Genomic DNA, 7,119 nt, shown 5'->3' on the forward strand with positions numbered 1-7,119 from the left:
TTTAGGGAAGGAAATTCAAACTCAAGGTTCAGTGTTTGTATTTAGACAGGTTTTCTCCCGGTTAATTCGACTTGTGAAAGGGAAATTTCATAAGCTGGCCTATTATCACGAAGAAAGAACAAAAAATGAATTTGAGCTGAAGAAAATTGCTTCTACAGTCCCGTTTCTTAACTCACTTAACTCACCAGTTAGGTTGGGCACATGAATGGAGAGGCGTTTGGAACGGACCTTAGAGAGAAAAAGTCGTCTGTAACATTGCTTTTTTTTCTGCAATTGCCTTTCGCGAACTCTTGGCCACCTTGCAAACTTTACAGTACAACAGAACGGGGCTATGTTGTAACACTTTTAATTTGTTAGCTAGAAGACACATGAAGCAGACGGATCCCATGCAGTGGGCGATCTTGTAAAACAAGCACCGTCTTCAAAAATGTATACACAGTGTTCTCGTACGTGCAACACAGAAATATCGGTTTATCGCTGTTAATAAAGCCATAGTCAAGTTCTTGCTGTTGTAGAGTGAGTGTTTGGATAGGAAACGAGTTTTTTTTTTTTTTACCCTGGGTGGAGAGAAACAGTCGTTTTCGCGGCTAGTTTTTGTCTCCATTTCATGGGCTTTCGCGCACTTTTCGCTTTCAGACAAACTTTACAGCAAAACAGAACGGACATAAGACTTTTTTCATTTGATAGCTAGAGGACACACGACGCAGACGGATCCCATGCGGTGGGCGATCTTGTAAAACAAGCGACGTCTTCAAAAGTGTACTCACAGTGTTCTCGTAACTGATACTCGACGATCAAACCGATGAGTGCAACAGCCAGACTTGCGGCCCATAATGCACCCGTCAGGAATGCTAGACAAAACCTCTTTTCTACCACACTCAAACCTTCACCGGCAAATTGGAAACTGTTGACGAAAACTATCCCCAACAGAAAACTGTTGAGTAAAGGCACGGCAGCAGCAATATAAAGATGAGACAGAAACCCGAAACGAAACCAAGAAACAAACACCATGAAGATCAAAATAAAAACATTAAGCAAAGAAAGAAACCATGGTTTCCTGATGGAAAACTTATCTGCGATACCACAGTTAGATAAGTAGCCAAGGTATGGTCTGCCAAGTAGGTCACCAATCCCCGACGCCAACACGTACAGCAGATACTGATTTCTTGGAGTTACTGAAACATTTGAAAACTCCATTGTCGTCATCACACCACTGACGAGCAGTTGTTTACAAAAGTTGCTCACAAATAACCCAATAAAAAGAGGCTCTGTTTGCCATAGTAGTGATAACATTTTAATAATGGAGAGTCTTGTTTTGGAAGCATCATCACTGGAATTCGATTCAAGTGGGCTGTAAGGAATTTCTTTCAATGACTTCGGGTGATGATTTGAATGATTGCTGTTGCTTGGTTCCTCCAATGCAATGTATGAAATAGGAAGCAAGATCCATAAGGTTGTGACGAGAAGAAGCGAAATTTTCGGAGACAAACAAATCAACATTGTCAAGCCTGTGAACAAAGGACAAGGCAAGTCAAACTTCATAGAGATAGAAATAAAGAAAAGTGTTTTCATCTTGATATCTACATCTACCACCCGATCATGTACAAACCGTTTGGCTTCGTTTTGTCTTATAAACTTGATAAATGATGCTCTCATTTACCTCACTGTAGAAATAATAAAAAAGCCGATATATAGCATTTAAAAATTTAAGCCAAAGGAAGTAGAGAGTTTTGAAAATATGTCTCCAGCTACAGATGTTAAACATTACTCTCGGTTCTGTGTATGTTTTGCAGTCCGCATTCAATGATAAACCACCAGAATTGAGAACACAAATCCAACGTACAAATGGCAACGGCTTCAAGGATGGTGAGAGAATTCAGATAAAACAACTTAAGCTGACTTGAACTGAGAAAAAGAAAATAACAAAACAAATCCCCTACGCTAAAACCCTACACTAATGCGACTGAGGCAGTCAGTCTTACCCATGTAAGGTAAGATTGTTTCTGATTGATACTTCAAGAAAGAAGTAAAACAGTCAACAAAACAAAATGCCTCCCGGGGTCATTATCGTTTAAACACTTTTTAGTTTCATAATTTTGATATCATTCCGGGTACGTTTAGTCCACTGACTCCAACTCCCCACTCCTCCCCTCATCCAAGCCGCTCTCATTCATTAACACCCCTCACAGAGCTTCCATACCATGCTTAGGATTTAGTTAACAATGTTTACCTATGTACGATAAAGGCGCTGCCAAAAACGAAGTTCCGGAACCAAGAGCATAGCTGTTTATTGTACTACCTCCATAGAAAGATGTTAAAGGATAAAACACGGTCTCTGTGCCGCCGATTCCAAATGACACCAAGCATAGTCCAGTTACTTTAATGACTGGATCATCAGCAAGGGACGTAATCAACATTCCAGTGACGGATAGGCTGAAGGTAATACAACATGACACAGAAACTGAGATCCTTTAGAAAAAATACGGATAAACTGCAGTTGTAAGACACGCGGGGCCAGATGCAGCTAGTAAAACAACTGATGTAGGTATCTTGGTGGCTTCTAAAATGTCCTGAGCGGCACTTAAGCTGATGCTGAAAAAGAAATCTACCAGGAAACCAATGACACCGAATGCCAAAATTGTTCTCTTTTTAACTTTGTGTGTGGTATCACGTTCCTCGTCTGTCAAGTGCTCTTCTTCATTTTCCATCACTCACTTGCTACAAAATGCAAAATAAAATTACACGTAATGATAGACCAATTTCGATATATTAAAATTCAGCTTAACACAATAGACCTCAGCAAGAGGCTCTGGGGAATAAAGCCCACAAACTCTGTAGTTATTCCCCAGAGCCTCGTGCTGAGGTCTATTGTTTAAGGCTGAATTTTAATATATCGAAATTGGTCTATTGCAACGTGATACGTTGGGTACCCAATATCCACTGCTATGCACTTCTGAATACGAGTCATGCAAACTTTGACACCCATTTAGATCAGTTTTTTGTTGTTGGTGGTGAGGTGTCATGCTTAGATGTAAACGAGTGTGTGTTGTCGCGTTTGGTCATGCATACGTTGCCGATTATGCCAACTACATATTTCGTCACTGAGGTGAGTTTTGCTTTGGTTCAATTTTTTCGATTTGCCAAATGTGTAACAATCATCTTCTTTATTAACAAAGACTTTCATGACTAAATATATCCCCAAGAATGTGCATGTGTCTGATGCCTGTCGGTAACAGATTGGCACAGGATTTCATGCTTCGCAGTTCCTCCTAGCAGCGGACCGTAAAGAAGGATCAAGAAGAATAATCCAGAATAATTTAACTTGAGGAATTATTACATACTCGTCACTGGGATTTAGGCTCCTTGAAACCGTTGAAACCGTAAGGGTATTAAAGAAAATGATGTACTCATAAACTTTTTTGTTGATGGTACCTAATGAACAATTGCTGGCAGAATTGCAGTAATGCATGTGATCACCAGTATAAAGAAATCAAACGTTTCATTATAACAAGAATACATTACCAAGAAAAAATTTAAAATTAAAGATATGTGATAATATCAAGCTTTACTGCTTTGCTCGCGCTATTTCAGTGTCTATTATCCGGTTTTTGCTGATGCAGCCATCGAAATATTTGACGTCGCTAGATCGTCTTGTTTAACCCTCGAACATTCAGAGATAAACCATTGAAAACCAAGGTTGTAGAGAAAACCAGGTTGTAGAGAGACAACATGGCGGTATGTCGTGTGATGCGAAGCGGCGTTCTTCTTCTACTCGTCTTCGTGTTTACAAGGGATCTTTCTAATTCTAAATGTCTTACACCGTTGGTTAACCAAGAAGTCAATAGCTCTGGGTTGGCTGTTGGACAGGAGCTCTCTTCTTTCGTCGGTTTTGAGCAGCCCGTGAGAAAGAAAACTTCTAGTGGGCGCCATTTTGGATTTTCCCTCACTCCTGTCGCCAAGGTTCAGCTTGTCAGGCTTACAAGATCTGTTCTTCTTGCAAGTTTACTGCTTCAGTGCAATGATATCTCCGTGAATCCTGGACCTTCCACTAAAATAACCTGTCCTCGGTGTCTCAAGACGGTCAGAAGAAATCAGGCTTTTGGATTTTGCGTTTTATGCAAATCGCGCTTCCATTTAAAATGCCTGGATGCGAACTTTGAATCTGGCTCGACTTGTCATTTCTGCTCAGTTCCATCTTCTGCTGAGCAACAGTTCGATGACAGTCTAAACGATAGCTTTGTTGTACCAGCAACATCTGATGTTACCCTAAAGTTGCGTGGTCTTAAGTTCATCCATCAAAACATCAGAAGCTTGAGGAAGAAGTTAAATGAACTTCGTGTTTTCATAACGCAAAGTCCACGAATTCACATCATAGCTTTAACTGAGACATGGCTCAACAGTAACATTTCGGATGCAGAAGTGTCATTGCCTGGCTTTACACTTTTTAGAAGAGATAGATTGGTGAGGAAAGGAGGCGGTGTAGCAGTGTTTGTCAGTGAGTCAATTAATGCTGTGCGCCGATCTGACCTCGAGATTGATGAATCTGTTTGGATTGAGATTTTTCTGCCTAAATCAAAAAGCATACTGTTTGGAACATTTTATCGGCCACCTTCAGAGTCAGATAGCCAGCCTGACGAAGATTATTTGGCTCGCTTTTACAACAGCCTGGACTCTGCCGTGGCTGAGGGAAAAGAAATTATTGTAAACGGGGACTTCAACTGTGATTATTTGCCTAAGAAACCAAGCTCTGAAACCAAAAAGTTGAAAGAGATTTTTAAAACCTTTGGTTTAACACAGTTGATTAATGAACCAACACGGTCTACGTCAACCACCGCTACACTTATTGACCTGTTTGCCACCACAAATCCACGAAACATTTCTCGAGCCGTAGTTGCTGAATCCTGTCTGAGTGATCATGATATGCTAATTTCAGTTCGAAAGATAAATAACTTCAAAGAACAACCTCGTGTGATAAAGTGCAGGAATTATGCTAAATACGATCCAACTAATTTCTGCAGTGATTTGAAGAAAATCCCCTGGGATGATGTGTTGAGTTCGACTAACGTCGAAGAAGCCTGGTCTTTGTGGAAATGCAACTTTACGGCTGAATGTGACAAACATGCTCCACTAATCGACAAAAAAGTTAGAGGACGTAATTGTCCATGGCTTACACTGGAAATCAAACAGATGATGAGAGCTCGGGATGCCAGTCTCAAGAAATATCGTAGATCAAAATTAGACACCGATTTGGCCGCATATCGATTACTCCGAAACAAAGTCAGTGCAAGGATTAAACGTGCTAAGGAAAGCTATAGTAGATCACTACTTGAAGAGAACAGCGGCGATTCTGAATCTTTCTGGAGGTCTGTGAAGAAAATAATGCCGGACACGAAACAGAAATCTATTCCGACCTGTATCAAGGCAGAGGGCAAGATTGTTACTGATAAACAAAGCATTTCAGAATTGTTTAACACTTACTTTACTTCTGTTGTGAACAAGTTATTTGAATCATCCCGGTATGCAAGACCAGTTTTTAATTCTACAACCGAGGAGCTGTTTACAAAGAATCATTTTGAGTTCACAGCAGTGGGTAAACCGTTTGTGCTTAAGCAACTTAAATGCCTAAAACTCAAGAAAGCTACAGGTCTAGATGGTCTACCTGCTAGACTTTTAAAGGACAGCGCAGTTGTGATAGCTGACTGTGTAAAACATTTGATAAATCTTTCTATTGAAACTGGTGCAGTCCCGTCTGAATGGAAGTAAGCAAAGGTTGTACCCTTGTTCAAATCTGGAAACAAAGATGATCTGGACAATTACAGGCCTATATCAATTTTACCGATCTTGTCGAAAATTCTGGAGAAAGCTGTCTTCCATCAGCTACATAGCTACCTATCAGAAAACTCTCTTCTCTCGCCTTATCAATCGGGGTTTCGCGCAAATCATTCAACTCAGTTGGCCGTTACCTTCCTTACAGATAAAATTCGTGGTCATATGGACAAAGGGCTATTGACGGGGGCAGTGTTTATTGACCTGAAAAAGGCTTTCGATACTGTTCCTCATGACGGTCTTTTAAACAAGTTGTACAGATATGGAATTCAAGACCAGCCTCTCTCGTGGTTTGAGAGTTATCTCACTAACAGGACTCAGAGAGTGTCCATTGAAAATCACCTTTCTTCTGCCGCCAACATCAGTAGCGGAGTACCTCAAGGTTCCGTGTTAGGGCCTCTCTTGTTTATTCTTTACATAAACGATCTTCCTTTGGCCGTTGGTCTGTCTAGTGTTATGTTATATGCCGACGACACCGTTATTTTTACTGCTGCTTCAAACATTGATCAACTACAGCTGAACTTAAGCCTTGATCTCAATAACGTCTCTAACTGGTTAACAGCAAACGGTCTTTTCCTCAACCTAAAGAAAACTGAGTATGTTTTATTTGGAACTCGGCAGAGGTTAGTCAGATCTGAATCTCATAGTCCGCTTTGCATGGAAGGAAAGGAAGTCAACCAAGTAAAGTCGTTCAAGTACCTAGGAGTCTTGCTAGACGAGTGTTTATCTTTCAACGATCACATAAGCTATTTAAGGTCAAAAGTTGCTAGCAGACTTGGCCTCCTGTCACGATTACGAGGTTGTTTAACCACGGAAGCAGCAAATAAGATCTATTTGTCCACGGTGCTACCGATATTAAGCTATTGTGATACGTGCTTTTGCCCTCTGGGAAGCACTAACAGAAAGACTCTTGAACGCCTGCAACGACGAGCTGCGAAAATCGTATACGGTTTTAAACCTGACATAGCCACGGAAACAATACTCGAGAACCTACGCTGGCCCTCTCTTACAAAAACCATGGAAAAGCACTGTGCACTGTTAGTTAACAAGTGCTTGGTCGGAGAAGTTCCTCTATACTTTAAAGACTATTTCCTGTTACGCTGCCAGAGCGACAACCAACATGTTTTTAACAGATGCACTAGATCGTCAATCGCTGACATTATACTTCCTAAATTTCATTTAGATGTCGCTAAAAAGTCTTTTTATTATCATGGTGCATGCACATTTAATAGCCTTCCAACGAACATAAAGATTTTACCACCTAAGGAACGTTTCAAGGCTATCTCCGATTTT

General features: G+C 40.6%; 1 pseudogene across 1 annotated transcript; it reads right to left on the reverse strand.

The window, feature by feature from the left end:
• Positions 1-332: 332 nt before the first annotated feature.
• Positions 333-2,984, reverse strand: LOC149103937 (uncharacterized; annotated as a pseudogene). The gene is made up of 2 exons (XR_016201732.1): positions 2,231-2,984; positions 333-1,508 (listed from the first exon to the last, which is right to left on the reverse strand). The product of XR_016201732.1 is annotated as an uncharacterized LOC149103937 (transcript).
• Between the last annotated feature and the right edge of the window lie 4,135 nt (positions 2,985-7,119).

Source organism: Orbicella faveolata, unplaced genomic scaffold, assembly GCF_042242905.1.
Source record: "Orbicella faveolata isolate gen_17 unplaced genomic scaffold, um_ofav_v1 contig_35, whole genome shotgun sequence".
Lineage (NCBI taxonomy): Eukaryota > Metazoa > Cnidaria > Anthozoa > Scleractinia > Merulinidae > Orbicella > Orbicella faveolata.